The 25,936-nt window shown below is 50.0% G+C and overlaps 42 non-coding genes and 3 pseudogenes across 42 annotated transcripts; all 45 read left to right on the top strand.

Annotated features, from left to right (window-relative positions):
- Positions 1–5: 5 nt before the first annotated feature.
- On the top strand, positions 6–168 carry LOC134999341 (U1 spliceosomal RNA). The gene has a single exon (XR_010201454.1). It is a non-coding gene; the product is annotated as a U1 spliceosomal RNA (small nuclear RNA).
- A 661-nt stretch (positions 169–829) lies between these two features.
- On the top strand, positions 830–993 carry LOC134999612 (U1 spliceosomal RNA). The gene has a single exon (XR_010201690.1). It is a non-coding gene; the product is annotated as a U1 spliceosomal RNA (small nuclear RNA).
- Positions 994–1,145: 152 nt separating this feature from the next.
- LOC134999376 (U1 spliceosomal RNA) lies at positions 1,146–1,308 on the top strand. Its single transcript, XR_010201481.1, has one exon. It is a non-coding gene; the product is annotated as a U1 spliceosomal RNA (small nuclear RNA).
- Positions 1,309–1,923: 615 nt separating this feature from the next.
- Positions 1,924–2,087, top strand: LOC134999694 (U1 spliceosomal RNA). The gene has a single exon (XR_010201770.1). It is a non-coding gene; the product is annotated as a U1 spliceosomal RNA (small nuclear RNA).
- A 152-nt stretch (positions 2,088–2,239) lies between these two features.
- On the top strand, positions 2,240–2,402 carry LOC134999340 (U1 spliceosomal RNA). The gene has a single exon (XR_010201453.1). It is a non-coding gene; the product is annotated as a U1 spliceosomal RNA (small nuclear RNA).
- Positions 2,403–3,072: 670 nt separating this feature from the next.
- On the top strand, positions 3,073–3,236 carry LOC134999695 (U1 spliceosomal RNA). The gene has a single exon (XR_010201771.1). It is a non-coding gene; the product is annotated as a U1 spliceosomal RNA (small nuclear RNA).
- Positions 3,237–3,388: 152 nt separating this feature from the next.
- On the top strand, positions 3,389–3,551 carry LOC134999987 (U1 spliceosomal RNA). The gene has a single exon (XR_010202048.1). It is a non-coding gene; the product is annotated as a U1 spliceosomal RNA (small nuclear RNA).
- A 671-nt stretch (positions 3,552–4,222) lies between these two features.
- LOC134999350 (U1 spliceosomal RNA) lies at positions 4,223–4,385 on the top strand. The gene has a single exon (XR_010201458.1). It is a non-coding gene; the product is annotated as a U1 spliceosomal RNA (small nuclear RNA).
- A 152-nt stretch (positions 4,386–4,537) lies between these two features.
- On the top strand, positions 4,538–4,689 carry LOC135000042 (U1 spliceosomal RNA; annotated as a pseudogene).
- Positions 4,690–5,372: 683 nt separating this feature from the next.
- Positions 5,373–5,536, top strand: LOC134999464 (U1 spliceosomal RNA). Its single transcript, XR_010201550.1, has one exon. It is a non-coding gene; the product is annotated as a U1 spliceosomal RNA (small nuclear RNA).
- Positions 5,537–5,688: 152 nt separating this feature from the next.
- Positions 5,689–5,830, top strand: LOC134999344 (U1 spliceosomal RNA; annotated as a pseudogene).
- Positions 5,831–6,524: 694 nt separating this feature from the next.
- LOC134999556 (U1 spliceosomal RNA) lies at positions 6,525–6,688 on the top strand. The gene has a single exon (XR_010201634.1). It is a non-coding gene; the product is annotated as a U1 spliceosomal RNA (small nuclear RNA).
- A 152-nt stretch (positions 6,689–6,840) lies between these two features.
- LOC135000060 (U1 spliceosomal RNA) lies at positions 6,841–7,003 on the top strand. Its single transcript, XR_010202097.1, has one exon. It is a non-coding gene; the product is annotated as a U1 spliceosomal RNA (small nuclear RNA).
- A 671-nt stretch (positions 7,004–7,674) lies between these two features.
- On the top strand, positions 7,675–7,837 carry LOC134999676 (U1 spliceosomal RNA). The gene has a single exon (XR_010201754.1). It is a non-coding gene; the product is annotated as a U1 spliceosomal RNA (small nuclear RNA).
- A 152-nt stretch (positions 7,838–7,989) lies between these two features.
- LOC135000058 (U1 spliceosomal RNA) lies at positions 7,990–8,152 on the top strand. The gene has a single exon (XR_010202095.1). It is a non-coding gene; the product is annotated as a U1 spliceosomal RNA (small nuclear RNA).
- A 671-nt stretch (positions 8,153–8,823) lies between these two features.
- LOC134999875 (U1 spliceosomal RNA) lies at positions 8,824–8,987 on the top strand. The gene has a single exon (XR_010201942.1). It is a non-coding gene; the product is annotated as a U1 spliceosomal RNA (small nuclear RNA).
- A 152-nt stretch (positions 8,988–9,139) lies between these two features.
- On the top strand, positions 9,140–9,302 carry LOC135000028 (U1 spliceosomal RNA). Its single transcript, XR_010202068.1, has one exon. It is a non-coding gene; the product is annotated as a U1 spliceosomal RNA (small nuclear RNA).
- A 674-nt stretch (positions 9,303–9,976) lies between these two features.
- On the top strand, positions 9,977–10,140 carry LOC134999854 (U1 spliceosomal RNA). Its single transcript, XR_010201922.1, has one exon. It is a non-coding gene; the product is annotated as a U1 spliceosomal RNA (small nuclear RNA).
- A 152-nt stretch (positions 10,141–10,292) lies between these two features.
- On the top strand, positions 10,293–10,455 carry LOC135000027 (U1 spliceosomal RNA). The gene has a single exon (XR_010202067.1). It is a non-coding gene; the product is annotated as a U1 spliceosomal RNA (small nuclear RNA).
- Positions 10,456–11,129: 674 nt separating this feature from the next.
- On the top strand, positions 11,130–11,293 carry LOC134999821 (U1 spliceosomal RNA). Its single transcript, XR_010201892.1, has one exon. It is a non-coding gene; the product is annotated as a U1 spliceosomal RNA (small nuclear RNA).
- A 152-nt stretch (positions 11,294–11,445) lies between these two features.
- LOC134999908 (U1 spliceosomal RNA) lies at positions 11,446–11,608 on the top strand. The gene has a single exon (XR_010201974.1). It is a non-coding gene; the product is annotated as a U1 spliceosomal RNA (small nuclear RNA).
- Positions 11,609–12,282: 674 nt separating this feature from the next.
- LOC134999687 (U1 spliceosomal RNA) lies at positions 12,283–12,446 on the top strand. The gene has a single exon (XR_010201763.1). It is a non-coding gene; the product is annotated as a U1 spliceosomal RNA (small nuclear RNA).
- A 152-nt stretch (positions 12,447–12,598) lies between these two features.
- LOC134999339 (U1 spliceosomal RNA) lies at positions 12,599–12,761 on the top strand. The gene has a single exon (XR_010201452.1). It is a non-coding gene; the product is annotated as a U1 spliceosomal RNA (small nuclear RNA).
- Positions 12,762–13,432: 671 nt separating this feature from the next.
- Positions 13,433–13,596, top strand: LOC134999739 (U1 spliceosomal RNA). Its single transcript, XR_010201814.1, has one exon. It is a non-coding gene; the product is annotated as a U1 spliceosomal RNA (small nuclear RNA).
- A 152-nt stretch (positions 13,597–13,748) lies between these two features.
- Positions 13,749–13,911, top strand: LOC134999383 (U1 spliceosomal RNA). Its single transcript, XR_010201487.1, has one exon. It is a non-coding gene; the product is annotated as a U1 spliceosomal RNA (small nuclear RNA).
- A 671-nt stretch (positions 13,912–14,582) lies between these two features.
- On the top strand, positions 14,583–14,746 carry LOC134999459 (U1 spliceosomal RNA). The gene has a single exon (XR_010201549.1). It is a non-coding gene; the product is annotated as a U1 spliceosomal RNA (small nuclear RNA).
- A 615-nt stretch (positions 14,747–15,361) lies between these two features.
- On the top strand, positions 15,362–15,525 carry LOC134999609 (U1 spliceosomal RNA). The gene has a single exon (XR_010201688.1). It is a non-coding gene; the product is annotated as a U1 spliceosomal RNA (small nuclear RNA).
- A 152-nt stretch (positions 15,526–15,677) lies between these two features.
- Positions 15,678–15,840, top strand: LOC134999337 (U1 spliceosomal RNA). The gene has a single exon (XR_010201450.1). It is a non-coding gene; the product is annotated as a U1 spliceosomal RNA (small nuclear RNA).
- Positions 15,841–16,511: 671 nt separating this feature from the next.
- Positions 16,512–16,675, top strand: LOC134999738 (U1 spliceosomal RNA). The gene has a single exon (XR_010201813.1). It is a non-coding gene; the product is annotated as a U1 spliceosomal RNA (small nuclear RNA).
- A 152-nt stretch (positions 16,676–16,827) lies between these two features.
- LOC134999382 (U1 spliceosomal RNA) lies at positions 16,828–16,990 on the top strand. The gene has a single exon (XR_010201486.1). It is a non-coding gene; the product is annotated as a U1 spliceosomal RNA (small nuclear RNA).
- A 671-nt stretch (positions 16,991–17,661) lies between these two features.
- LOC134999458 (U1 spliceosomal RNA) lies at positions 17,662–17,825 on the top strand. Its single transcript, XR_010201548.1, has one exon. It is a non-coding gene; the product is annotated as a U1 spliceosomal RNA (small nuclear RNA).
- Positions 17,826–18,440: 615 nt separating this feature from the next.
- On the top strand, positions 18,441–18,604 carry LOC134999608 (U1 spliceosomal RNA). The gene has a single exon (XR_010201687.1). It is a non-coding gene; the product is annotated as a U1 spliceosomal RNA (small nuclear RNA).
- Positions 18,605–18,756: 152 nt separating this feature from the next.
- LOC134999336 (U1 spliceosomal RNA) lies at positions 18,757–18,919 on the top strand. Its single transcript, XR_010201449.1, has one exon. It is a non-coding gene; the product is annotated as a U1 spliceosomal RNA (small nuclear RNA).
- Positions 18,920–19,590: 671 nt separating this feature from the next.
- Positions 19,591–19,754, top strand: LOC134999844 (U1 spliceosomal RNA). Its single transcript, XR_010201912.1, has one exon. It is a non-coding gene; the product is annotated as a U1 spliceosomal RNA (small nuclear RNA).
- Positions 19,755–19,907: 153 nt separating this feature from the next.
- Positions 19,908–20,070, top strand: LOC135000077 (U1 spliceosomal RNA). The gene has a single exon (XR_010202114.1). It is a non-coding gene; the product is annotated as a U1 spliceosomal RNA (small nuclear RNA).
- Positions 20,071–20,741: 671 nt separating this feature from the next.
- Positions 20,742–20,905, top strand: LOC134999645 (U1 spliceosomal RNA). Its single transcript, XR_010201724.1, has one exon. It is a non-coding gene; the product is annotated as a U1 spliceosomal RNA (small nuclear RNA).
- Positions 20,906–21,057: 152 nt separating this feature from the next.
- Positions 21,058–21,221, top strand: LOC134999358 (U1 spliceosomal RNA). Its single transcript, XR_010201466.1, has one exon. It is a non-coding gene; the product is annotated as a U1 spliceosomal RNA (small nuclear RNA).
- A 671-nt stretch (positions 21,222–21,892) lies between these two features.
- On the top strand, positions 21,893–22,056 carry LOC134999616 (U1 spliceosomal RNA). Its single transcript, XR_010201695.1, has one exon. It is a non-coding gene; the product is annotated as a U1 spliceosomal RNA (small nuclear RNA).
- A 152-nt stretch (positions 22,057–22,208) lies between these two features.
- Positions 22,209–22,350, top strand: LOC134999343 (U1 spliceosomal RNA; annotated as a pseudogene).
- Positions 22,351–23,045: 695 nt separating this feature from the next.
- On the top strand, positions 23,046–23,209 carry LOC134999874 (U1 spliceosomal RNA). The gene has a single exon (XR_010201941.1). It is a non-coding gene; the product is annotated as a U1 spliceosomal RNA (small nuclear RNA).
- A 152-nt stretch (positions 23,210–23,361) lies between these two features.
- Positions 23,362–23,524, top strand: LOC135000026 (U1 spliceosomal RNA). The gene has a single exon (XR_010202066.1). It is a non-coding gene; the product is annotated as a U1 spliceosomal RNA (small nuclear RNA).
- Positions 23,525–24,198: 674 nt separating this feature from the next.
- Positions 24,199–24,362, top strand: LOC134999851 (U1 spliceosomal RNA). The gene has a single exon (XR_010201919.1). It is a non-coding gene; the product is annotated as a U1 spliceosomal RNA (small nuclear RNA).
- A 152-nt stretch (positions 24,363–24,514) lies between these two features.
- LOC135000057 (U1 spliceosomal RNA) lies at positions 24,515–24,677 on the top strand. The gene has a single exon (XR_010202094.1). It is a non-coding gene; the product is annotated as a U1 spliceosomal RNA (small nuclear RNA).
- A 674-nt stretch (positions 24,678–25,351) lies between these two features.
- On the top strand, positions 25,352–25,515 carry LOC134999853 (U1 spliceosomal RNA). The gene has a single exon (XR_010201921.1). It is a non-coding gene; the product is annotated as a U1 spliceosomal RNA (small nuclear RNA).
- Positions 25,516–25,667: 152 nt separating this feature from the next.
- Positions 25,668–25,830, top strand: LOC135000056 (U1 spliceosomal RNA). Its single transcript, XR_010202093.1, has one exon. It is a non-coding gene; the product is annotated as a U1 spliceosomal RNA (small nuclear RNA).
- Positions 25,831–25,936: the final 106 nt, after the last annotated feature.

Below are 25,936 nucleotides of genomic sequence, written 5' to 3'. Positions count from 1 at the left end.
AACTCCTACTTACCTGCCAGGTGAGATACTATGATCATGAAGGTGCTTCTCCCAGGGCAAGGCTCACCCATTGCACTCTGGTTGTGCTGCCCCTGCGATTTCCCCAAATGTGGGAAACTTGACTGCATAATTTGTGTTTCCCTTGGTCATCTCTCGTATAATTCAGATCTCTTTGTCTCAGGTCTCTCTCCAGCCTAGTTTGCTGTCTGTTTCCACTTCTCTTTTCTTGAGCCGCTCCCTTCTATGCCCTTGCGCACTATCCTGACTTCTCCCGTCTGCTTACTTCGTGCCTTCCAACGCACAATGCAAACTACAGGTAGTGCTGCAGGGCCCACACCCTTTTACTTGCCTTACAGAGCAGCTCTGGAGCAGTTACAGTGCCCAGCTGCTGCAAGAAATCAGCTTGAATGCTTCAGGGGCTGGGGCATAGCCAACATGAGCCCCACACCGAAGGAGGGTGGAGGTGTGTAATGCGAACTAGGGGTCATCCAAGCGCCGCAAAAGGCCGCCATGCCCTGCACGCCCCTTTTCTCTTTTCATATGCAGACGAGGGTTGAAGCCAACTTTGACCCACTGCTTGGATGGCATCACCATATGCAAATCCATCTGCTGCAGGCCTTCCCCCAGGAATGCTTGCACTAGTTGTTGCATTTGGTTTGTTGTTTGGGGGTGCTTCAGTATTAGGCCCTCCCATGTTCATCTGAAAATATGTGTTCTCCCTGCAGTTGTTGTCCCCAGATGAGAGTTCCCTTGTGCTGCCTCAGTTGAATCTCCTTTACTTGAAAGAGATGTGCCTGAGCAGCGGCCCTCCCAAGCCCTATCCCAAATCATACTTATTTTGCATAGGAGAGACCATGGTCTTGAAGATTGTTCTCCCAGGGTGAGGTTCATTCATTGCATTCTGGGTATGCTGACCCCTGTGATTTCCCCAAATGTGGGAAACTCAACTGCATTATTTGTGGTAGTGGGGGACTGTGTTTGTGCTTTCCTCTGGTCAGCTCTGGTAAAAGTCAGATTTCTTTGTTTCAGATCTTCCTCTAGCCTTGTTCTTCTTTCGAGAGTTCCCTTGTGCTGCCTCAGTTGGATCTCCTTCACTTGACAGGGGGGTGCCCGTGCAGCGACTCTCCCCAGCTCTAGCCCAACTTCTACTTACCTGCCAGGTGAGATACTATAATCATGAAGGTGCTTCTCCCAGGGCAAGGCTCACCCATTGCACTCTGGATGTGCTGCCCCTGCGATTTCCCCAAATGTGGGAAACTTGACTGCATAATTTGTGTTTCCCCTGGTCGGCTCTCGTATAATTCAGATCTCTTTGTCTCAGGTCTCTCTCCAGCCTAGTTTGCTGTCTGTTTCCACTTCTCTTTTCTTAAGTGCCTTCCAATGCACAATGCAAACTACAGGTAGTGCTGCAGGGCCCACACCCTTTTACTTGCCGTACAGAGCAGCTCTGGAGCTGTTACAGTGCCCAGCTGCTGCAAGAAATCAGCTTGAATGCTTCAGGGGCTGGGGCATAGCAAACATGAGCCCCACACCGAAGGAGGGTGGGGGTGTTTAATGCGAACTAAGGGTCATCCAAGCGCCGCAAAAGGCCGCCATGCCCTGCATACCCCTTTTCTTTTTTCATATGCAGATGAGGGTTCCAGCCAACTTTGGCCCACTGCTTGGATGACATCACCGTATGCAAATCCGTCTTCTGCAGAACTTCCCCCAGGAATGCTTGTACTAGTTGTTGCATTTGGTTTGTTGTTTGGGGGTGCTTCAGTATTAGGCAGCCTTCTGCCCTCCCATGTTCATCTGAAAATATGTGTTCTCCCTGCAGTTGTTGTCCCCAGATGGGAGTTCCCTTGTGCTGCCTCAGTTGAATCTCCTTTACTTGACAGAGATGTGCCTGAGCAGCGGCCCTCCCCAGCCCTATCCCAAATCATACTTATTTTGCATAGGAGATACCATGGACATGAAGATTGTTCTCCGAGGGTGAGGTTCATTCATTGCATTTTGGGTATGCTGACCCCTGTGATTTCCCCAAATGTGGGAAACTCGACTGCATTATTTGTGGTAGTGGGGGACTGTGTTTGTGCTTTCCTCTGGTCAGCTCTGGTAAAAATCAGATTTCTTTATATCAGATCTTCCTCTAGCCTTGTTCTTCTTTCGAGAGTTCCCTTGTGCTGCCTCAGTTGGATCTCTTTCACTTGAGAGGGGGGTGCCCGAGCAGCGACCCTCCCCAGCTCTAGCCCAACTCCTACTTACCTGCCAGGTGAGATACTATGATCATGAAGGTGCTTCTCCCAGGGCAAGGCTCACCCATTGCACTCTGGTTGTGCTGCCCCTGCGATTTCCCCAAATGTGGGAAACTTGACTGCATAATTTGTGTTTCCCTTGGTCATCTCTCGTATAATTCAGATCTCTTTGTCTCAGGTCTCTCTCCAGCCTAGTTTGCTGTCTGTTTCAACTTCTCTTTTCTTGAGCCGCTCCCTTCTATGCCCTTGCGCACTATCCTGACTTCTCCCGTCTGCTTACTTTGTGCCTTCCAATGCACAATGCAAACTACAGGTAGTGCTGCAGGGCCCACACCCTTTTACTTGCCGTTCAGAGCAGCTCTGGAGCTGTTACAGTGCCCAGCTGCTGCAATAAATCAGCTTGAATGCTTCAGGGGCTGGGGCATGGCCAACATGAGCCCCACACCAAAGGAGGGTGGGGTGTTTAATGCGAACTAGGGGTCATCCAAGCACCGCAAAAGGCCGCCATGCCCTGCACGCCCCTTTTCTCTTTTCATATGCAGATGAGGGTTGAAGCCAACTTTGACCCACTGCTTGGATGACATCACCGTATGCAAATCCGTCTTCTGCAGACCTTCCCCCAGGAATGCTTGTACTAGTTGTTGCATTTGGTTTGTTGTTTTGGCGTGCTTCAGTATTAGGCAGCCTTCTGCCCTCCCATGTTCATCTGAAAATATGTGTTCTCCCTGCAGTTGTTGTCCCCAGATGAGAGTTCCCTTGTGCTGCCTCAGTTGAATCTCCTTTACTTGACAGAGATGTGCCTGAGCAGCGGCCCTCCCCAGCCCTATCCCAAATCATACTTATTTTGCATAGGAGATACCATGGTCATAAAGATTGTTCTCCCAGGGTGAGGTTCATTCATTGCATTCTGGGTATGCTGACCCCTGTGATTTCCCCAAATGTGGGAAACTCAACTGCATTATTTGTGGTAGTGGGGGACTGTTTTTGTGTTTTCCTCTGGTCAGCTCTGGTAAAAGTCAGATTTCTTTGTCTCAGATCTTCCTCTAGCCTTGTTCTTCTTTCGAGAGTTCCATTGTGCTGCCTCAGTTTGATCTCCTTCACTTGACAGGGTGGTACCCAAGCAGCGACCCTCCCCAGCTCTAGCCCAACTCCTACATACCTGCCAGGTGAGATACTATGATCATGAAGGTGCTTCTCCCAGGGCAAGGCTCACCCATTGCACTCTGGGTGTGCTGCTCCTGCGATTTCCCCAAATGTGGGAAACTTGACTGCATAATTTGTGTTTCCCCTGGTCGGCGCTCGTATAATTCAGATCTCTTTGTCTCAGGTCTCTCCCCAGCCTAGTTTGCTGTCTGTTTCCACTTCTGTTTTCTTGAGCCGCTCCCTTCTATGCCCTTGCGCACTATCCTGACTTCTCCCGTCTGCTTACTTTGTGCCTTCCAACGCACAATGCGAACTACAGGTAGTGCTGCAGGGCCCACACCCTTTTACTTGCCGTACAGAGCAGCTCTGGAGCTGTTACAGTGCCCAGCTGCTGCAAGAAATCAGCTTGAATGCTTCAGGGGCTGGGGCATAGCCAACATGAGCCCCACACCGAAGGAGGGTGGAGGTATTTAATGCGAACTAGGGGTCATCCAAGCACCGCAAAAGGCCGCCATGCCCTGCATAACCCTTTTCTCTTTTCATATGCAGATGAGGGTTCCAGCCAACTTTGGCCCACTGCTTGGATGACATCACCGTATGCAAATCCGTCTTCTGCAGACCTTCTCCCAGGAATGCTTGCACTAGTTGTTACATTTGGTTTGTTGTTTGGGGGTGCTTCAGTATTAGGCAGCCTTCTGCCCTCCCATGTTCATCTGAAAATATGTGTTCTCCCTGCAGTTGTTGTCCCCAGATGAGAGTTCCCTTGTGCTGCCTCAGTTGAATCTCCTTTACTTGACAGAGATGTGCCTGAGCAGCGGCCCTCCCCAGCCCTATCCCAAATCATACTTATTTTGCATAGGAGATACCATGGTCATGAAGATTGTTCTCCCAGGGTGAGGTTCATTCATTGCATTCTGGGTATGCTGACCCCTGTGATTTCCCCAAATTGGGAAACTCGACTGCATTATTTGTGGTAGTGGGGGACTGTGTTTGTGCTTTCCTCTGGTCAGCTCTGGTAAAATACAGATTTCTTTGTCTCAGATCTTCCTCTAGCCTTGTTCTTTTTTCGAGAGTTTCCTTGTGCTGCCTCAGTTGGATCTCCTTCACTTGACAGGGGGGTGCCCGAGCAGCGACCCTCCCCAGCTCTAGCCCAACTCCTACTTACCTGCCAGGTGAGATACTATGATCAGGAAGGTGCTTCTCCCAGGGCAAGGCTCACCCATTGCACTCTGGGTGTGCTGCTCCTACGATTTCCCCAAATGTGGGACACTTGACTGCATAATTTGTGTTTCCTCTAGTTGGCTACTCGTATAATTCAGATCTCTTTGTCTCAGGTCTCTCTCCAGCCTAGTTTGCTGTCTGTTTCCACTTCTATTTTCTTGAGCCCCTGCCTTCTATGCCCTTGTGCACTCTCCTGACTTCTCCTGTCTGCTTACTTTGTGCCTTCCAACGCACAATGCGAACTACAGGTAGTGCTGCAGGGCCCACACCCTTTTACTTGCCTTACAGAGCAGCTCTGGAGCTGTTACAGTGCCCAGCTGCTGCAAGAAATCAGCTTGAATACTTCAGGGGCTGGGGCATAGCCAACATGAGCCCCACACCGAAGGAGAATGGAGGTGTTTAATGCGAACTAGGGGTCATCCAAGCACCGCAAAAGGCCGCCATGCCCTGCATAACCCTTTTCTCTTTTCATATGCAGATGAGGGTTCCAGCCAACTTTGGCCCACTGCTTGGATGACATCACCGTATGCAAATCCGTCTTCTGCAGACCTTCTCCCAGGAATGCTTTTACTAGTTGTTGCATTTGGTTTGTTGTTCGGGGGTGCTTCAGTATTAGGCAGCCTTCTGCCCTCCCATGTTCATCTGAAAATATGTGTTCTCCCTGCAGTTGTTGTCCCCAGATGAGAGTTCCCTTGTGCTGCCTCAGTTGAATCTCCTTTACTTGACAGAGATGTGCCTGAGCAGCGGCCCTCCCCAGCCCTATCCCAAATCATACTTATTTTGCATAGGAGATACCATGGTCATGAAGATTGTTCTCCCAGGGTTAGGTTCATTCATTGCATTCTGGGTATGCTGACCCCTGTGATTTCCCCAAATGTGGGAAACTCAACTGCATTATTTGTGGTAGTGGGGGACTGTGTTTGTGCTTTCCTCTGGTCAGCTCTGGTAAAAGTCAGATTTCTTTGTCTCAGATCTTCCTCTAGCCTTGTTCTTCTTTCGAGAGTTCCCTTGTGCTGCCTCAGTTGGATCTCCTTCACTTGACAGGGGGGTGCCCGAGCAGCGACCCTCCCCAGCTCTAGCCCAACTCCTACTTACCTGCCAGGTGAGATACTATGATCATGTAGGTGCTTCTCCCAGGGCAAGGCTCACCCATTGCACTCTGGGTGTGCTGCCCCTGCGATTTCCCCAAATGTGGGAAACTTGACTGCATAATTTGTGTTTCCCCTGGTCGGCTCTCATATAATTCAGATCTCTTTGTCTCAGGTCTCTCTCCAGCCTAGTTTGCTGTCTGTTTCCACTTCTTTTTTCTTGAGCCCCTCCCTTCTATACCCTTGTGGACTCTCCTGACTTCTCCTCCTGTCTGCTTACTTTGTGCCTTCCAACGCACAATGCAAACTACAGGTAGTGCTGTAGGGCCCACACCCTTTTACTTGCCTTTCAGAGCAGCTCTGGAGCTGTTACAGTGCCCAGCTGCTGCAAGAAATCAGCTTGAATGCTTCAGGGGCTGGGGCATAGCCAACATGAGCCCCACACCGACGGAGGGTGGAGGTGTTTAATGCGAACTAAGGGTCATCCAAGCGCCGCAAAAGGCCGCCATGCCCTGCATACCCCTTTTCTCTTTTCATATGCAGATGAGGGTTCCAGCCAACTTTGGCCCACTGCTTGGATGACATCACCGTATGCAAATCCGTCTTCTGCAGACCTTCCCCCAGGAATGCTTGTACTAGTTGTTGCATTTGGTTTGTTGTTTGGGGTGCTTCAGTATTAGGCAGCCTTCTGCTCTCCCATGTTTATCTGAAAATATGTGTTCTCCCTGCAGTTGTTGTCCCCAAATGAGAGTTCCCTTGTGCTGCCTCAGTTGAATCTCCTTTACTTGACAGAGATGTGCCTGAGCAGCGGCCCTCCCCAGCCCTATCCCAAATCATACTTATTTTGCATAGGAGATACCATGGTCATGAAGATTGTTTTCCCAGGGTGAGGTTCATTCATTGCATTCTGGGTATGCTGACCCCTGTGATTTCCCCAAATGTGGGAAACTCGACTGCATTATTTGTGGTAGTGGGGGACTGTGTTTGTGCTTTCCTCTGGTCAGCTCTGGTAAAAGTCAGATTTCTTTGTCTCAGATCTTCCTCTAGCCTTGTTCTTTTTTTGAGAGTTTCCTTGTGCTGCCTCAGTTGAATCTCCTTCACTTGACAGGGGGGTGCCCGAGCAGCGACCCTCCCCAGCTCAAGCCCAACTCCTACTTACCTGCCAGGTGAGATACTATGATCAGGAAGGTGCTTCTCCCAGGGCAAGGCTCACCCATTGCACTCTGGGTGTGCTGCTCCTACGATTTCCCCAAATGTGGGAAACTTGACTGCATAATTTGTGTTTCCCTTGGTCATCTCTCGTATAATTCAGATCTCTTTGTCTCAGGTCTCTCTCCAGCCTAGTTTGCTGTCTGTTTCCACTTCTCTTTTCTTGAGCCGCTCCCTTCTATGCCCTTGCGCACTATCCTGACTTCTCCCGTCTGCTTACTTCGTGCCTTCCAACGCACAATGCAAACTACAGGTAGTGCTGCAGGGCCCACACCCTTTTACTTGCCTTACAGAGCAGCTCTGGAGCAGTTACAGTGCCCAGCTGCTGCAAGAAATCAGCTTGAATGCTTCAGGGGCTGGGGCATAGCCAACATGAGCCCCACACCGAAGGAGGGTGGAGGTGTGTAATGCGAACTAGGGGTCATCCAAGCGCCGCAAAAGGCCGCCATGCCCTGCACGCCCCTTTTCTCTTTTCATATGCAGACGAGGGTTGAAGCCAACTTTGACCCACTGCTTGGATGGCATCACCATATGCAAATCCATCTGCTGCAGGCCTTCCCCCAGGAATGCTTGCACTAGTTGTTGCATTTGGTTTGTTGTTTGGGGGTGCTTCAGTATTAGGCAGCCTTCTGCCCTCCCATGTTCATCTGAAAATATGTGTTCTCCCTGCAGTTGTTGTCCCCAGATGAGAGTTCCCTTGTGCTGCCTCAGTTGAATCTCCTTTACTTGACAGAGATGTGCCTGAGCAGCGGCCCTCCCCAGCCCTATCACAAATCATACTTATTTTGCATAGGAGATACCATTATCATGAAGATTGTTCTCCAAGGGTGAGGTTCATTCATTGCATTCTGGGTATGCTGACCCCTGTGATTTCCCCAAATTGGGAAACTCGACTGCATTATTTGTGGTAGTGGGGGACTGTGTTTGTGCTTTCCTCTGGTCAGCTCTGGTAAAAGTCAGATTTCTTTGTCTCAGATCTTCCTCTAGCCTTGTTCTTTTTTCGAGAGTTTCCTTGTGCTGCCTCAGTTGGATCTCCTTCACTTGGCAGGGGGGTGCCCGAACAGCGACCCTCCCCAGCTCTAGCCCAACTCCTACTTACCTGCCAGGTGAGATACTATGATCAGGAAGGTGCTTCTCCCAGGGCAAGGCTCACCCATTGCACTCTGGGTGTGCTGCTCCTACGATTTCCCCAAATGTGGGAAACTTGACTGCATAATTTGTGTTTCCCTTGGTCATCTCTCGTATAATTCAGATCTCTTTGTCTCAGGTCTCTCTCCAGCCTAGTTTGCTGTCTGTTTCCACTTCTCTTTTCTTGAGCCGCTCCCTTCTATGCCCTTGCGCACTATCCTGACTTCTCCCGTCTGCTTACTTCGTGCCTTCCAACGCACAATGCAAACTACAGGTAGTGCTGCAGGGCCCACACCCTTTTACTTGCCTTACAGAGCAGCTCTGGAGCTGTTACAGTGCCCAGCTGCTGCAAGAAATCAGCTTGAATGCTTCAGGGGCTGGGGCATAGCCAGCATGAGCCCCACACCGAAGGAGGGTGGAGGTGTTTAATGCGAACTAGGGGTCATCCAAGCACCGCAAAAGGCCGCCATGCCCTGCACACCCCTTTTTTATTTTCATATGCAGACGAGGGTTGAAGCCAACTTTGACCCACTGCTTGGATGACATCACCATATGCAAATCCATCTGAGGCAGGCCTTCCCCCAGGAATGCTTGCACTAGTTGTTGCATTTGGTTTGTTGTTTGGGGGTGCTTCAGTATTAGGCAGCCTTCTGCCCTCCCATGTTCATCTGAAAATATATGTTCTCCCTGCAGTTGTTGTCCCAAGATGAGAGTTCCCTTGTGCTGCCTCAGTTGAATCTCCTTTACTTGACAGAGATGTGCATGAGCAGCGGCCCTCCCCAGCCCTATTCCAAATCATACTTATTTTGCATAGGAGATACCATGGTCATGAAGATTTTTCTCCCAGGGTGAGGTTCATTCATTGCATTTTGGGTATGCTGACCGCTGTGATTTCCCCAAATGTGGGAAACTTGACTGCATTATTTGTGGTAGTGGGAGACTGTGTTTGTGCTTTCCTCTGGTCAGCTCTGGTAAAAGTCAGATTTCTTTGTCTCAGATTTTCCTTTAGCCTTATTCTTCTTTCGAGAGTTCCCTTGTGCTGCCTCAGTTTGATCTCCTTCACTTTACAGGGGGGTACACGAGCAGCGACCCTCCCCAGCTCTAGCCCAACTCCTACTTACCTGCCAGGTGAGATACTATGATCATGAAGGTGCTTCTCCCAGGGCAAGGCTCACCCATTGTACTCTGGGTGTGCTGCTCCTGCGATTTCCCCAAATGTGGGAAACTTGACTGCATAATTTGTGTTTCCCCTGGTCGGCTCTCGTATAATTCAGATCTCTTTGTCTCAGGTCTCTCTCCAGCCTAGTTTGCTGTCTGTTTCCACTTCTCTTTTCTTTAGCCGCTCCCTTCTATACCCTTGTGCACTATCCTGACTTCTCCTCCCGTCTGCTTACTTTGTGCCTTCCAATGCACAATGCAAACTACAGGTAGTGCTGCAGGGCCCACACCCTTTTACTTGCCTTACAGAGCAGCTCTGGAGCTGTTACAGTGCCCAGCTGCTGCAAGAAATCAGCTTGAATGCTTCAGGGGCTGGGGCATAGCCAACATGAGCCCCACACCGAAGGAGGGTGGAGGTGTTTAATGCAAACTAGGGGTCAGACAAGCGCCGCAAAAGGCCACCATGCCCTGCACGCCCCTTTTCTGTTTTCATATGCAGACGAGGGTTGAAGCCAACTTTGACCCACTGCTTGGATGACATCACCATATGCAAATCCATCTGCGGCAGGCCTTCCCCCAGGAATGCTTGCACTAGTTGTTGCATTTGGTTTGTTGTTTGGGGGTGTTTCAGTATTAGGCAGCCTTCTGCCCTCCCATGTTTATCTGAAAATATGTGTTCTCCCTGCAGTTGTTGTCCCAAGATGAGAGTTCCCTTGTGCTGCCTCAGTTGAATCTCCTTTACTTGATAGAGATGTGCATGAGCAGCGGCCCTCCCCAGCCCTATTCCAAATCATACTTATTTTGCATAGGAGATACCATGGTCATGAAGATTTTTCTCCCAGGGTGAGGTTCATTCATTGCATTTTGGGTATGCTGACCCCTGTGATTTCCCCAAATGTGGGAAACTTGACTGCATTATTTGTGGTAGTGGGAGGCTGTGTTTGTGATTTCTTCTGGTCAGCTCTGGTAAAAGTCAGATTTCTTTGTCTCAGATTTTCCTTTAGCCTTGTTCTTCTTTCGAGAGTTCCCTTGTGCTGCCTCAGTTGGATCTCCTTCACTTTACAGGGGGGTACCCGAGCAGCGACCCTCCCCAGCTCTAGACCAACTCCTACTTACCTGCCAGGTGAGATACTATGATCATGAAGGTGCTTCTCCCAGGGCAAGGCTCACCCATTGTACTCTGGGTGTGCTGCTCCTGCGATTTCCCCAAATGTGGGAAACTTGACTGCATAATTTGTGTTTCCCCTGGTCGGCTCTCGTATAATTCAGATCTCTTTGTCTCAGGTCTCTCTCCAGCCTAGTTTGCTGTCTGTTTCCACTTCTCTTTTCTTCAGCCGCTCCCTTCTATACCCTTGTGCACTATCCTGACTTCTCCTCCCGTCTGCTTACTTTATGCCTTCCAATGCACAATGCAAACTACAGGTAGTGCTGCAGGGCCCACACCCTTTTACTTGCCTTACAGAGCAGCTCTGGAGCTGTTACAGTGCCCAGCTGCTGCAAGAAATCAGCTTGAATGCTTCAGGGGCTGGGGCATAGCCAACATGAGCCCCACACCGAAGGAGGGTGGAGGTGTTTAATGCAAACTAGGGGTCAGTCAAGCGCCGCAAAAGGCCACCATGCCCTGCACGCCCCTTTTCTGTTTTCATATGCAGACGAGGGTTGAAGCCAACTTTGACCCACTGCTTGGATGACATCACCATATGCAAATCCATCTGCGGCAGGCCTTCCCCCAGGAATGCTTGCACTAGTTTTTGCATTTGGTTTGTTGTTTGGGGGTGCTTCAGTATTAGGCAGCCTTCTGCCCTCCCATGTTCATCTGAAAATATGTGTTCTCCCTGCAGTTGTTGTCCCCAGATGAGAGTTCCCTTGTGCTGCCTCAGTTGAATCTCCTTAACTTGACAGAGATGTGCCTGAGCAGCGGCCCTCCCCAGCTCTATCCCAAATCATACTTATTTTGCATAGGAGATACCATGGTCATGAAGATTATTCTCCCAGGGTGAGGTTCATTCATTGCATTCTGGGTATGCTGACCCCTGTGATTTCCCCAAATGTGGGAAACTCGACTGCTTTATTTGTGGTAGTGGGGGACTGTGTTTGTGTTTTCTTCTGGTCAGCTCTGGTAAAAGTCAGATTTCTTTGTTTCAGATCTTCCTCTAGCCTTGTTCTTCTTTTGAGAGTTCCCTTGTGCTGCCTCAGTTGGATCTCCTTCTCTTAACAGGGGGGTGCCCGAGCAGCGACCCTCCCCAGTTCTAGCCCAACTCCTACTTACCTGCCAGGTGAGATACTATGATCATGAAGGTGCTTCTCCCAGGGCAAGGTTTACCCATTGCACTCTGGGTGTGCTGCCCCTGCGATTTCCCCAAATGTGGGAAACTTGACTGCATAATTTGTGTTTCCCCTGGTCGGTTCTCGTATAATTCAGATCTCTTTGTCTCAGATCTCTCTACAGCCTAGTTTGCTGTCTGTTTCCACTTCTCTTTTCTTCAGCCGCTCCCTTCTATACCCTTGTGCACTATCCTGACTTCTCCTCCCGTCTGCTTACTTTGTGCCTTCCAATGCACAATGCAAACTACAGGTAGTACTGCAGGGCCCACACCCTTTTACTTGCCTTACAGAGCAGCTCTGGAGCTGTTACAGTGCCCAGCTGCTGCAAGAAATCAGCTTGAATGCTTCAGGGGCTGGGGCATAGCCAACATGAGCCCCACACCGAAGGAGGGTGGAGGTGTGTAATGCGAACTAGGGGTCATCCAAGCGCCGCAAAAGGCCGCCATGCCCTGCACGCCCCTTGTCTCTTTTCATATGCAGACGAGGGTTGAAGCCAACTTTGACCCACTGTTTGGATGACATCACCATATGCAAATCCATCTGCTGCAGGCCTTCCCCCAGGAATGCTTGCACTAGTTGTTGCATTTGGTTTGTTGTTTGGGGGTGCTTCAGTATTAGGCAGCCTTCTGCCCTCCCATGTTCATCTGAAAATATGTGTTCTCCCTGCAGTTGTTGTCCCCAGATGAGAGTTCCCTTGTGCTGCCTCAGTTGAATCTCCTTTACTTGACAGAGATGTGCCTGAGCAGCGGCCCTCCCCAGCCCTATCCCAAATCATACTTATTTTGCATAGGCGATACCATGGTCATGAAGATTGTTCTCCCAGGGTGAGGTTCATTCATTGCATTCTGGGTATGCTGACCCCTGTGATTTCCCCAAATGTGGGAAACTCGACTGCATTATTTGTGGTAGTGGGGGACTGTGTTTGTGCTTTCCTCTGGTCAGCTCTGGTAAAAATCATATTTCTTTATATCAGATCTTCCTCTAGCCTTGTTCTTCTTTCGAGAGTTCCCTTGTGCTGCCTCAGTTGGATCTCTTTCACTTGAGAGGGGGGTGCCCGAGCAGCGACCCTCCCCAGCTCTAGCCCAACTCCTACTTACCTGCCAGGTGAGATACTATGATCATGAAGGTGCTTCTCCCAGGGCAAGGCTCACCCATTGCACTCTGGTTGTGCTGCCCCTGCGATTTCCCCAAATGTGGGAAACTTGACTGCATAATTTGTGTTTCCCTTGGTCATCTCTCGTATAATTCAGATCTCTTTGTCTCAGGTCTCTCTCCAGCCTAGTTTGCTGTCTGTTTCCACTTCTCTTTTCTTGAGCCGCTCCCTTCTATGCCCTTGCGCACTATCCTGACTTCTCCCGTCTGCTTACTTCGTGCCTTCCAACGCACAATGCAAACTACAGGTAGTGCTGCAGGGCCCACACCCTTTTACTTGCCTTACAGAGCAGCTCTGGAGCAGTTACAGTGCCCAGCTGCTGCAAGAAATCAGCTTGAATGCTTCAGGGGCTGGGGCATAGCCAACATGAGCCCCACACCGAAGGAGGGTGGAGGTGTGTAATGCGAACTAGGGGTCATCCAAGCGCCGCAAAAGGCCGCCATGCCCTGCACGCCCCTTTTCTCTTTTCATATGCAGACGAGGGTTGAAGCCAACTTTGACCCACTGCTTGGATGGCATCACCATATGCAAATCCATCTGCTGCAGGCCTTCCCCCAGGAATGCTTGCACTAGTTGTTGCATTTGGTTTGTTGTTTGGGGGTGCTTCAGTATTAGGCAGCCTTCTGCCCTCCCATGTTCATCTGAAAATATGTGTTCTCCCTGCAGTTGTTGTCCCCAGATGAGAGTTCCCTTGTGCTGCCTCAGTTGAATCTCCTTTACTTGAAAGAGATGTGCCTGAGCAGCGGCCCTCCCCAGCCCTATCCCAAATCATACTTATTTTGCATAGGAGAGACCATGGTCTTGAAGATTGTTCTCCCAGGGTGAGTTTCATTCATTGCATTCTGGGTATGCTGACCCCTGTGATTTCCCCAAATGTGGGAAACTCAACTGCATTATTTGTGGTAGTGGGGGACTGTGTTTGTGCTTTCCTCTGGTCAGCTCTGGTAAAAGTCAGATTTCTTTGTTTCAGATCTTCCTCTAGCCTTGTTCTTCTTTCGAGAGTTCCCTTGTGCTGCCTCAGTTGGATCTCCTTCACTTGACAGGGGGGTGCCCGTGCAGCGACTCTCCCCAGCTCTAGCCCAACTTCTACTTACCTGCCAGGTGAGATACTATAATCATGAAGGTGCTTCTCCCAGGGCAAGGCTCACCCATTGCACTCTGGATGTGCTGCCCCTGCGATTTCCCCAAATGTGGGAAACTTGACTGCATAATTTGTGTTTCCCCTGGTCGGCTCTCGTATAATTCAGTTCTCTTTGTCTCAGGTCTCTCTCCAGCCTAGTTTGCTGTCTGTTTCCACTTCTCTTTTCTTAAGCCGCTCCATTCTATGGCCTTGCGCACTATCCTTACTTCTCCCGTCTGCTTACTTTGTGCCTTCCAATGCACAATGCAAACTACAGGTAGTGCTGCAGGGCCCACACCCTTTTACTTGCCGTACAGAGCAGCTCTGGAGCAGTTACAGTGCCCAGCTACTGCAAGAAATCAGCTTGAATGCTTCAGGGGCTGGGGCATAGCCAACATGAGCCCCACACCGAAGGAGGGTGGAGGTGTTTAATGCGAACTAGGGGTCATCCAAGCGCCGCAAAAGGCCGCCAAGCCCTGCACGCCCTTTTCTCTTTTCATATGCAGACGAGGGTTGAAGCCAACTTTGACCCACTGCTTTGGATGACATCACCATATGCAAATCCATCTGCTGCAGGCCTTCCCCTAGGAATGCTTGCACTAGTTGTTGCATTTGGTTTGTTGTTTGGGGGTGCTTCAGTATTAGGCAGCCTTCTGCCCTCCCATGTTCATCTGAAAATATGTGTTCTCCCTGCAGTTGTTGTCCCCAGATGAGAGTTCCCTTATGCTGCCTCAGTTGAATCTCCTTTACTTGAAAGAGATGTGCCTGAGCAGCGGCCCTCCCCAGCCCTATCCCAAATCATACTTATTTTGCATAGGAGAGACCATGGTCATGAAGATTATTCTCCCAGTGTGAGGTTCATTCATTGCATTCTGGGTATGCTGACCCCTGTGATTTCCCCAAATGTGGGAAACTCGACAGCATTATTTGTGTTTCCCCTGGTCGGCTCTCGTATAATTCAGATCTCTTTGTCTCAGGTCTCTCTCCAGCCTAGTTTGCTGTCTGTTTCCACTTCTCTTTTCTTAAGTGCCTTCCAATGCACAATGCAAACTACAGGTAGTGCTGCAGGGCCCACACCCTTTTACTTGCCGTACAGAGCAGCTCTGGAGCTGTTACAGTGCCCAGCTGCTGCAAGAAATCAGCTTGAATGCTTCAGGGGCTGGGGCATAGCAAACATGAGCCCCACACCGAAGGAGGGTGGGGGTGTTTAATGCGAACTAAGGGTCATCCAAGCGCCGCAAAAGGCCGCCATGCCCTGCATACCCCTTTTCTCTTTTCATATGCAGATGAGGGTTCCAGCCAACTTTGGCCCACTGCTTGGATGACATCACCGTATGCAAATCCGTCTTCTGCAGAACTTCCCCCAGGAATGCTTGTACTAGTTGTTGCATTTGGTTTGTTGTTTGCGGGTGCTTCAGTATTAGGCAGCCTTCTGCCCTCCCATGTTCATCTGAAAATATGTGTTCTCCCTGCAGTTGTTGTCCCCAGATGGGAGTTCCCTTGTGCTGCCTCAGTTGAATCTCCTTTACTTGACAGAGATGTGCCTGAGCAGCGGCCCTCCCCAGCCCTATCCCAAATCATACTTATTTTGCATAGGAGATACCATGGTCATGAAGATTGTTCTCCGAGGGTGAGGTTCATTCATTGCATTTTGGGTATGCTGACCCCTGTGATTTCCCCAAATGTGGGAAACTCGACTGCATTATTTGTGGTAGTGGGGGACTGTGTTTGTGCTTTCCTCTGGTCAGCTCTGGTAAAAATCAGATTTCTTTATATCAGATCTTCCTCTAGCCTTGTTCTTCTTTCGAGAGTTCCCTTGTGCTGCCTCAGTTGGATCTCTTTCACTTGAGAGGGGGGTGCCCGAGCAGCGACCCTCCCCAGCTCTAGCCCAACTCCTACTTACCTGCCAGGTGAGATACTATGATCATGAAGGTGCTTCTCCCAGGGCAAGGCTCACCCATTGCACTCTGGTTGTGCTGCCCCTGCGATTTCCCCAAATGTGGGAAACTTGACTGCATAATTTGTGTTTCCCTTGGTCATCTCTCGTATAATTCAGATCTCTTTGTCTCAGGTCTCTCTCCAGCCTAGTTTGCTGTCTGTTTCCACTTCTCTTTTCTTGAGCCGCTCCCTTCTATGCCCTTGCGCACTATCCTGACTTCTCCCGTCTGCTTACTTCGTGCCTTCCAACGCACAATGCAAACTACAGGTAGTGCTGCAGGGCCCACACCCTTTTACTTGCCTTACAGAGCAGCTCTGGAGCAGTTACAGTGCCCAGCTGCTGCAAGAAATCAGCTTGAATGCTTCAGGGGCTGGGGCATAGCCAACATGAGCCCCACACCGAAGGAGGGTGGAGGTGTGTAATGCGAACTAGGGGTCATCCAAGCGCCGCAAAAGGCCGCCATGCCCTGCACGCCCCTTTTCTCTTTTCATATGCAGACGAGGGTTGAAGCCAACTTTGACCCACTGCTTGGATGGCATCACCATATGCAAATCCATCTGCTGCAGGCCTTCCCCCAGGAATGCTTGCACTAGTTGTTGCATTTGGTTTGTTGTTTGGGGGTGCTTCAGTATTAGGCAGCCTTCTGCCCTCCCATGTTCATCTGAAAATATGTGTTCTCCCTGCAGTTGTTGTCCCCAGATGAGAGTTCCCTTGTGCTGCCTCAGTTGAATCTCCTTTACTTGAAAGAGATGTGCCTGAGCAGCGGCCCTCCCCAGCCCTATCCCAAATCATACTTATTTTGCATAGGAGAGACCATGGTCTTGAAGATTGTTCTCCCAGGGTGAGTTTCATTCATTGCATTCTGGGTATGCTGACCCCTGTGATTTCCCCAAATGTGGGAAACTCAACTGCATTATTTGTGGTAGTGGGGGACTGTGTTTGTGCTTTCCTCTGGTCAGCTCTGGTAAAAGTCAGATTTCTTTGTTTCAGATCTTCCTCTAGCCTTGTTCTTCTTTCGAGAGTTCCCTTGTGCTGCCTCAGTTGGATCTCCTTCACTTGACAGGGGGGTGCCCGTGCAGCGACTCTCCCCAGCTCTAGCCCAACTTCTACTTACCTGCCAGGTGAGATACTATAATCATGAAGGTGCTTCTCCCAGGGCAAGGCTCACCCATTGCACTCTGGATGTGCTGCCCCTGCGATTTCCCCAAATGTGGGAAACTTGACTGCATAATTTGTGTTTCCCCTGGTCGGCTCTCGTATAATTCAGTTCTCTTTGTCTCAGGTCTCTCTCCAGCCTAGTTTGCTGTCTGTTTCCACTTCTCTTTTCTTAAGCCGCTCCATTCTATGGCCTTGCGCACTATCCTTACTTCTCCCGTCTGCTTACTTTGTGCCTTCCAATGCACAATGCAAACTACAGGTAGTGCTGCAGGGCCCACACCCTTTTACTTGCCGTACAGAGCAGCTCTGGAGCAGTTACAGTGCCCAGCTACTGCAAGAAATCAGCTTGAATGCTTCAGGGGCTGGGGCATAGCCAACATGAGCCCCACACCGAAGGAGGGTGGAGGTGTTTAATGCGAACTAGGGGTCATCCAAGCGCCGCAAAAGGCCGCCAAGCCCTGCACGCCCTTTTCTCTTTTCATATGCAGACGAGGGTTGAAGCCAACTTTGACCCACTGCTTTGGATGACATCACCATATGCAAATCCATCTGCTGCAGGCCTTCCCCTAGGAATGCTTGCACTAGTTGTTGCATTTGGTTTGTTGTTTGGGGGTGCTTCAGTATTAGGCAGCCTTCTGCCCTCCCATGTTCATCTGAAAATATGTGTTCTCCCTGCAGTTGTTGTCCCCAGATGAGAGTTCCCTTATGCTGCCTCAGTTGAATCTCCTTTACTTGAAAGAGATGTGCCTGAGCAGCGGCCCTCCCCAGCCCTATCCCAAATCATACTTATTTTGCATAGGAGAGACCATGGTCATGAAGATTATTCTCCCAGTGTGAGGTTCATTCATTGCATTCTGGGTATGCTGACCCCTGTGATTTCCCCAAATGTGGGAAACTCGACAGCATTATTTGTGTTTCCCCTGGTCGGCTCTCGTATAATTCAGATCTCTTTGTCTCAGGTCTCTCTCCAGCCTAGTTTGCTGTCTGTTTCCACTTCTCTTTTCTTAAGTGCCTTCCAATGCACAATGCAAACTACAGGTAGTGCTGCAGGGCCCACACCCTTTTACTTGCCGTACAGAGCAGCTCTGGAGCTGTTACAGTGCCCAGCTGCTGCAAGAAATCAGCTTGAATGCTTCAGGGGCTGGGGCATAGCAAACATGAGCCCCACACCGAAGGAGGGTGGGGGTGTTTAATGCGAACTAAGGGTCATCCAAGCGCCGCAAAAGGCCGCCATGCCCTGCATACCCCTTTTCTCTTTTCATATGCAGATGAGGGTTCCAGCCAACTTTGGCCCACTGCTTGGATGACATCACCGTATGCAAATCCGTCTTCTGCAGAACTTCCCCCAGGAATGCTTGTACTAGTTGTTGCATTTGGTTTGTTGTTTGCGGGTGCTTCAGTATTAGGCAGCCTTCTGCCCTCCCATGTTCATCTGAAAATATGTGTTCTCCCTGCAGTTGTTGTCCCCAGATGGGAGTTCCCTTGTGCTGCCTCAGTTGAATCTCCTTTACTTGACAGAGATGTGCCTGAGCAGCGGCCCTCCCCAGCCCTATCCCAAATCATACTTATTTTGCATAGGAGATACCATGGTCATGAAGATTGTTCTCCGAGGGTGAGGTTCATTCATTGCATTTTGGGTATGCTGACCCCTGTGATTTCCCCAAATGTGGGAAACTCGACTGCATTATTTGTGGTAGTGGGGGACTGTGTTTGTGCTTTCCTCTGGTCAGCTCTGGTAAAAATCAGATTTCTTTATATCAGATCTTCCTCTAGCCTTGTTCTTCTTTCGAGAGTTCCCTTGTGCTGCCTCAGTTGGATCTCTTTCACTTGAGAGGGGGGTGCCCGAGCAGCGACCCTCCCCAGCTCTAGCCCAACTCCTACTTACCTGCCAGGTGAGATACTATGATCATGAAGGTGCTTCTCCCAGGGCAAGGCTCACCCATTGCACTCTGGTTGTGCTGCCCCTGCGATTTCCCCAAATGTGGGAAACTTGACTGCATAATTTGTGTTTCCCTTGGTCATCTCTCGTATAATTCAGATCTCTTTGTCTCAGGTCTCTCTCCAGCCTAGTTTGCTGTCTGTTTCCACTTCTCTTTTCTTGAGCCGCTCCCTTCTATGCCCTTGCGCACTATCCTGACTTCTCCCGTCTGCTTACTTCGTGCCTTCCAACGCACAATGCAAACTACAGGTAGTGCTGCAGGGCCCACACCCTTTTACTTGCCTTACAGAGCAGCTCTGGAGCAGTTACAGTGCCCAGCTGCTGCAAGAAATCAGCTTGAATGCTTCAGGGGCTGGGGCATAGCCAACATGAGCCCCACACCGAAGGAGGGTGGAGGTGTGTAATGCGAACTAGGGGTCATCCAAGCGCCGCAAAAGGCCGCCATGCCCTGCACGCCCCTTTTCTCTTTTCATATGCAGACGAGGGTTGAAGCCAACTTTGACCCACTGCTTGGATGGCATCACCATATGCAAATCCATCTGCTGCAGGCCTTCCCCCAGGAATGCTTGCACTAGTTGTTGCATTTGGTTTGTTGTTTGGGGGTGCTTCAGTATTAGGCAGCCTTCTGCCCTCCCATGTTCATCTGAAAATATGTGTTCTCCCTGCAGTTGTTGTCCCCAGATGAGAGTTCCCTTGTGCTGCCTCAGTTGAATCTCCTTTACTTGACAGAGATGTGCCTGAGCAGCGGCCCTCCCCAGCCCTATCCCAAATCATACTTACTTTGCATAGGAGAGACCATGGTCATGAAGATTATTCTCCCAGTGTGAGGTTCATTCATTGCATTCTGGGTATGCTGACCCCTGTGATTTCCCCAAATGTGGGAAACTCGACAGCATTATTTGTGGTAGTGGGGGACTGTGTTTGTGTTTTCCTCTGGTCAGCTCTGGTAAAAGTCAGATTTCTTTGTCTCAGATCTTCCTCTAGCCTTGTTCTTCTTTCGAGAATTCCCTTGTGCTGCCTCAGTTGGATCTCCTTCACTTGACAGGGGGGGTACCCGAGCAGCGACCCTCCCCAGCTCTAGCCCAACTCCTACTTACCTGCCAGGTGAGATACTATGATCACGTAGGTGCTTCTCCCAGGGCAAGGCTCACCCATTGCACTCTGGGTGTGCTGCTCCTACGATTTCCCCAAATGTGGGAAACTTGACTGCATAATTTGTGTTTCCCCTGGTCGGCTCTCGTATAATTCAGATCTCTTTGTCTCAGGTCTCTCTCCAGCCTAGTTTGCTGTCTGTTTCCACTTCTGTTTTCTTGAGCCGCTCCCTTCTATGCCCTTGCGCACTATCCTGACTTCTCCCGTCTGCTTACTTTGTGCCTTCCAACGCACAATGCGAACTACAGGTAGTGCTGCAGGGCCCACACCCTTTTACTTGCCGTACAGAGCAGCTCTGGAGCTGTTACAGTGCCCAGCTGCTGCAAGAAATCAGCTTGAATGCTTCAGGGGCTGGGGCATAGCCAACATGAGCCCCACACCGAAGGAGGGTGGAGGTATTTAATGCGAACTAGGGGTCATCCAAGCACCGCAAAAGGCCGCCATGCCCTGCATAACCCTTTTCTCTTTTCATATGCAGATGAGGGTTCCAGCCAACTTTGGCCCACTGCTTGGATGACATCACCGTATGCAAATCCGTCTTCTGCAGACCTTCTCCCAGGAATGCTTTTACTAGTTGTTACATTTGGTTTGTTGTTTGGGGGTGCTTCAGTATTAGGCAGCCTTCTGCCCTCCCATGTTCATCTGAAAATATGTGTTCTCCCTGCAGTTGTTGTCCCCAGATGAGAGTTCCCTTGTGCTGCCTCAGTTGAATCTCCTTTACTTGACAGAGATGTGCCTGAGCAGCGGCCCTCCCCAGCCCTATCCCAAATCATACTTATTTTGCATAGGAGATACCATGGTCATGAAGATTGTTCTCTCAGGGTGAGGTTCATTCATTGCATTCTGGGTATGCTGACCCCTGTGATTTCCCCAAATGTGGGAAACTCGACTGCATTATTTGTGGTAGTGGGGGACTGTGTTTGTGCTTTCCTCTGGTCAGCTCTGGTAAAAGTCAGATTTCTTTGTCTCAGATCTTCCTCTAGCCTTGTTCTTTTTTCGAGAGTTTCCTTGTGCTGCCTCAGTTGGATCTCCTTCACTTGACAGGGGGGTGCCCGAGCAGCGACCCTCCCCAGCTCTAGCCCAACTCCTACTTACCTGCCAGGTGAGATACTATGATCAGGAAGGTGCTTCTCCCAGGGCAAGGCTCACCCATTGCACTCTGGGTGTGCTGCTCCTACGATTTCCCCAAATGTGGGACACTTGACTGCATAATTTGTGTTTCCTCTAGTCGGCTACTCGTATAATTCAGATCTCTTTGTCTCAGGTCTCTCTCCAGCCTAGTTTGCTGTCTGTTTCCACTTCTCTTTTCTTGAGCCCCTGCCTTCTATGCCCTTGTGCACTCTCCTGACTTCTCCTGTCTGCTTACTTTGTGCCTTCCAACGCACAATGCGAACTACAGGTAGTGCTGCAGGGCCCACACCCTTTTACTTGCCTTACAGAGCAGCTCTGGAGCTGTTACAGTGCCCAGCTGCTGCAAGAAATCAGCTTGAATACTTCAGGGGCTGGGGCATAGCCAACATGAGCCCCACACCGAAGGAGAATGGAGGTGTTTAATGCGAACTAGGGGTCATCCAAGCACCGCAAAAGGCCGCCATGCCCTGCATAACCCTTTTCTCTTTTCATATGCAGATGAGGGTTCCAGCCAACTTTGGCCCACTGCTTGGATGACATCACCGTATGCAAATCCATCTTCTGCAGACCTTCTCCCAGGAATGCTTTTACTAGTTGTTGCATTTGGTTTGTTGTTTGGGGGTGCTTCAGTATTAGGCAGCCTTCTGCCCTCCCATGTTCATCTGAAAATATGTGTTCTCCCTGCAGTTGTTGTCCCCAGATGAGAGTTCCCTTGTGCTGCCTCAGTTGAATCTCCTTTACTTGACAGAGATGTGCCTGAGCAGCGGCCCTCCCCAGCCCTATCCCAAATCATACTTATTTTGCATAGGAGATACCATGGTCATGAAGATTGTTCTCCCAGGGTGAGGTTCATTCATTGCATTCTGGGTATGCTGACCCCTGTGATTTCCCCAAATGTGGGAAACTCAACTGCATTATTTGTGGTAGTGGGGGACTGTGTTTGTGCTTTCCTCTGGTCAGCTCTGGTAAAAGTCAGATTTCTTTGTCTCAGATCTTCCTCTAGCCTTGTTCTTCTTTCGAGAGTTCCCTTGTGCTGCCTCAGTTGGATCTCCTTCACTTGACAGGGGGGTGCCCGAGCAGCGACCCTCCCCAGCTCTAGCCCAACTCCTACTTACCTGCCAGGTGAGATACTATGATCATGTAGGTGCTTCTCCCAGGGCAAGGCTCACCCATTGCACTCTGGGTGTGCTGCCCCTGCGATTTCCCCAAATGTGGGAAACTTGACTGCATAATTTGTGTTTCCCCTGGTCGGCTCTCATATAATTCAGATCTCTTTGTCTCAGGTCTCTCTCCAGCCTAGTTTGCTGTCTGTTTCCACTTCTTTTTTCTTGAGCCCCTCCCTTCTATACCCTTGTGGACTCTCCTGACTTCTCCTCCTGTCTGCTTACTTTGTGCCTTCCAACGCACAATGCAAACTACAGGTAGTGCTGCAGGGCCCACACCCTTTTACTTGCTTTACAGAGCAGCTCTGGAGCTGTTACAGTGCCCAGCTGCTGCAAGAAATCAGCTTGAATGCTTCAGGGGCTGGGGCATAGCCAACATGAGCCCCACACCGAAGGAGGGTGGAGGTGTTTAATGTGAACTAGGGGTCATCCAAGCACCGCAAAAGGCCGCCATGCCCTGCACACCCCTTTTTTATTTTCATATGCAGACGAGGGTTGAAGCCAACTTTGACCCACTGCTTGGATGACATCACCATATGCAAATCCATCTGTGGCAGGCCTTCCCCCAGGAATGCTTGCACTAGTTGTTGCATTTGGTTTGTTGTTTGGGGGTGCTTCAGTATTAGGCAGCCTTCTGCCCTCCCATGTTCATCTGAAAATATATGTTCTCCCTGCAGTTGTTGTCCCAAGATGAGAGTTCCCTTGTGCTGCCTCAGTTGAATCTCCTTTACTTGACAGAGATGTGCATGAGCAGCGGCCCTCCCCAGCCCTATTCCAAATCATACTTATTTTGCATAGGAGATACCATGGTCATGAAGATTTTTCTCCCAGGGTGAGGTTCATTCATTGCATTTTGGGTATGCTGACCGCTGTGATTTCCCCAAATGTGGGAAACTTGACTGCATTATTTGTGGTAGTGGGAGACTGTGTTTGTGCTTTCCTCTGGTCAGCTCTGGTAAAAGTCAGATTTCTTTGTCTCAGATTTTCCTTTAGCCTTATTCTTCTTTCGAGAGTTCCCTTGTGCTGCCTCAGTTTGATCTCCTTCACTTTACAGGGGGGTACACGAGCAGCGACCCTCCCCAGCTCTAGCCCAACTCCTACTTACCTGCCAGGTGAGATACTATGATCATGAAGGTGCTTCTCCCAGGGCAAGGCTCACCCATTGTACTCTGGGTGTGCTGCTCCTGCGATTTCCCCAAATGTGGGAAACTTGACTGCATAATTTGTGTTTCCCCTGGTCGGCTCTCGTATAATTCAGATCTCTTTGTCTCAGGTCTCTCTCCAGCCTAGTTTGCTGTCTGTTTCCACTTCTCTTTTCTTCAGCCGCTCCCTTCTATACCCTTGTGCACTATCCTGACTTCTCCTCCCGTCTGCTTACTTTGTGCCTTCCAATGCACAATGCAAACTACAGGTAGTGCTGCAGGGCCCACACCCTTTTACTTGCCTTACAGAGCAGCTCTGGAGCTGTTACAGTGCCCAGCTGCTGCAAGAAATCAGCTTGAATGCTTCAGGGGCTGGGGCATAGCCAACATGAGCCCCACACCGAAGGAGGGTGGAGGTGTTTAATGCAAACTAGGGGTCAGACAAGCGCCGCAAAAGGCCACCATGCCCTGCACGCCCCTTTTCTGTTTTCATATGCAGACGAGGGTTGAAGCCAACTTTGACCCACTGCTTGGATGACATCACCATATGCAAATCCATCTGCGGCAGGCCTTCCCCCAGGAATGCTTGCACTAGTTGTTGCATTTGGTTTGTTGTTTGGGGGTGCTTCAGTATTAGGCAGCCTTCTGCCCTCCCATGTTTATCTGAAAATATGTGTTCTCCCTGCAGTTGTTGTCCCCAGATGAGAGTTCCCTTGTGCTGCCTCAGTTGAATCTCCTTAACTTGACAGAGATATGCCTGAGCAGCGGCCCTCCCCAGCTCTATCCCAAATCATACTTATTTTGCATAGGAGATACCATGGTCATGAAGATTATTCTCCCAGGGTGAGGTTCATTCATTGCATTCTGGGTATGCTGACCCCTGTGATTTCCCTTAATGTGGGAAACTTGACTGCTTTATTTGTGGTAGTGGGGGACTGTGTTTGTGTTTTCCTCTGGTCAGCTCTGGTAAAAGTCAGATTTCTTTGTTTCAGATCTTCCTCTAGCCTTGTTCTTCTTTCGAGAGTTCCCTTGTGCTGCCTCAGTTGGATCTCCTTCACTTGACAGGGGGGTGCCCGAGCAGAGACCCTCCCCAGCTCTAGCCCAACTCCTACTTACCTGCCTGGTGAGATACTATGATCATGAAGGTGCTTCTCCCAGGGCAAGGCTCACCCATTGCACTCTGGGTGTGCTGCCCCTGCGATTTCCCCAAATGTGGGAAACTTGACTGCATAATTTGTGTTTCCCCTGGTCGGCTCTCGTATAATTCAGATCTCTTTGTCTCAGGTCTCTCTCCAGCCTAGTTTGCTGTCTGTTTCCACTTCTCTTTTCTTGAGCCGCTCCCTTCTATGCCCTTGCGCACTATCCTGACTTCTCCTCCTGTCTGCTTACTTTGTGCCTTCCAACGCACAATGCGAACTACAGGTAGTGCTGCAGGGCCCACACCCTTTTACTTGCCTTACAGAGCAGCTCTGGAGCTGTTACAGTGCCCAGCTGCTGCAAGAAATCAGCTTGAATGCTTCAGGGGCTGGGGCATAGCCAACATGAGCCCCACACCAAAGGAGGGTGGAGGTGTTTAATGCAAACTAGGGGTCAGCCAAGCGCCGCAAAAGGCCACCATGCCCTGCACGCCCCTTTTCTCTTTTCATATGCAGACGAGGGTTGAAGCCAACTTTGACCCACTGCTTGGATGACATCACCATATGCAAATCCATCTGCGGCAGGCCTTCCCCCAGGAATGCTTGCACTAGTTGTTGCATTTGGTTTGTTGTTTGGGGGTGCTTCAGTATTAGGCAGCCTTCTGCCCTCCCATGTTCATCTGAAAATATATGTTCTCCCTGCAGTTGTTGTCCCCAGATGAGAGTTCCCTTGTGCTGCCTCAGTTGAATCTCCTTTACTTGATAGAGATGTGCATGAGCAGCGGCCCTCCCCAGCCCTATTCCAAATCATACTTATTTTGCATAGGAGATACCATGGTCATGAAGATTTTTCTCCCAGGGTGAGGTTCATTCATTGCATTTTGGGTATGCTGACCCCTGTGATTTCCCCAAATGTGGGAAACTTGACTGCATTATTTGTGGTAGTGGGAGGCTGTGTTTGTGATTTCTTCTGGTCAGCTCTGGTAAAAGTCAGATTTCTTTGTCTCAGATTTTCCTTTAGCCTTGTTCTTCTTTCGAGAGTTCCCTTGTGCTGCCTCAGTTGGATCTCCTTCACTTTACAGGGGGGTACCCGAGCAGCGACCCTCCCCAGCTCTAGACCAACTCCTACTTACCTGCCAGGTGAGATACTATGATCATGAAGGTGCTTCTCCCAGGGCAAGGCTCACCCATTGTACTCTGGGTGTGCTACTCCTGCGATTTCCCCAAATGTGGGAAACTTGACTGCATAATTTGTGTTTCCCCTGGTCGGCTCTCGTATAATTCAGATCTCTTTGTCTCAGGTCTCTCTCCAGCCTAGTTTGCTGTCTGTTTCCACTTCTCTTTTCTTCAGCCGCTCCCTTCTATACCCTTGTGCACTATCCTGACTTCTCCTC

The sequence above is a fragment of the Pseudophryne corroboree genome, unplaced genomic scaffold, assembly GCF_028390025.1.
Source record: "Pseudophryne corroboree isolate aPseCor3 unplaced genomic scaffold, aPseCor3.hap2 scaffold_150, whole genome shotgun sequence".
In the NCBI taxonomy this organism is placed as follows: Eukaryota; Metazoa; Chordata; class Amphibia; order Anura; family Myobatrachidae; genus Pseudophryne; species Pseudophryne corroboree.
Note: the sequence above shows the minus strand (reverse complement) of the source record. Positions and strands in the feature narration are given on the sequence as shown.